Source organism: Camelina sativa, chromosome 19 (assembly GCF_030686135.1).
Source record: "Camelina sativa cultivar CO46 ecotype springtype chromosome 19, ASM3068613v1".
Lineage (NCBI taxonomy): Eukaryota > Viridiplantae > Streptophyta > Magnoliopsida > Brassicales > Brassicaceae > Camelina > Camelina sativa.
In genome coordinates, this window is record NC_141898.1 from 15,814,865 (window position 1) to 15,816,008 (window position 1,144).

Here is a 1,144-nt window from a genome sequence, read left to right on the forward strand (position 1 = left end):
AGTTTCATGGACAGCCAATGGATGACCCATTGGACCATCTCGATGAGTTTGATAGGCTCTGTAGCCTCACAAAGATCAACGGAGTTAGTGAAGATGGATTCAAACTCCGACTTTTCCCATTTTCTTTGGGTGACAAAGCACATATTTGGGAGAAATCACTTCCCAAGGAGTCTATCACCACTTGGGAAGCATGCAAAAAGGTGTTCCTTGCTAAATTTTTCTCCAACTCTAGAACTGCAAGGCTGCGAAATGACATGTCCAACATTGTTCAGAAAAGCAATGAGACGTTCAATGAAGCTTGGGAATGTTTCAAGGGATACACAAGCAGATGCCCGCATCATGGATTCATCAATGCTTCGTTGCTAAGTACACTTTACCGTGGTGTAGTCCCTAAGATAAGGATGTTGCTGGACACTGCTAGTAATGGTAACTTTCTCAACAAGGATGTTGATGAAGGTTGGGATCTAGTGGAGAACTTAGCTCAATCTGATGGGCAGTACAATGAGGAGTATGATCGCACAATACGATCTTCTAGAGACGATGATACAAAGTACAAGCGCGACATGAAAGCACTAAGTCACAAATTGGACAAACTCCTCAACCAGCAGCAATATGTCTATTCCATCTCTGAGGAAGTCTAGTTTAACCAACAAGATGGGGAGAGTCCTCAGCTAGAGGATGTAAACTACATCGACAATCAGGGAGGTTATAATAAAGGGTACAACAACTACAAACCGAACCCGAATCTCTCATACCGTAACCCCAATGTTGCAAATCCTCAAGATCAAATCTACATGTCCGCAGTCCAAGACAACCAGGGCCAGCAAAAGCCTTTTGTCCAATACAATCAAGGCTATGCTCCTAAGCAGCAGTACCCTGGCAATTACCACTAACCAATTGCACCACCTGGATTCCCACAACAGTAAGGATCACAGAACCAATCTCAAGAAGCTGACCTACGCAAACTAATTCAGCAGATGATACAAAGTCAGGCATCGGCAGCGATGGACAATGCAAAACGATTCGCAGAGATGAGCAACAAAATCGATTTTGGGTACAATGACCTGAATGCTAAGTATGATTCTCTCAATACTAAGTTGGAATACCTAGAAGGCTAACCCAACACCCAACCACCTACAAAACA

The 1,144-nt window shown here is 43.4% G+C and overlaps 1 non-coding gene across 1 annotated transcript; it reads right to left on the minus strand.

Moving 5' to 3' along the window:
• Window positions 1-239: 239 nt before the first annotated feature.
• On the minus strand, window positions 240-346 carry LOC147920633 (small nucleolar RNA R71). Its single transcript, XR_015591905.1, has one exon. It is a non-coding gene; the product is annotated as a small nucleolar RNA R71 (small nucleolar RNA).
• Between the last annotated feature and the right edge of the window lie 798 nt (window positions 347-1,144).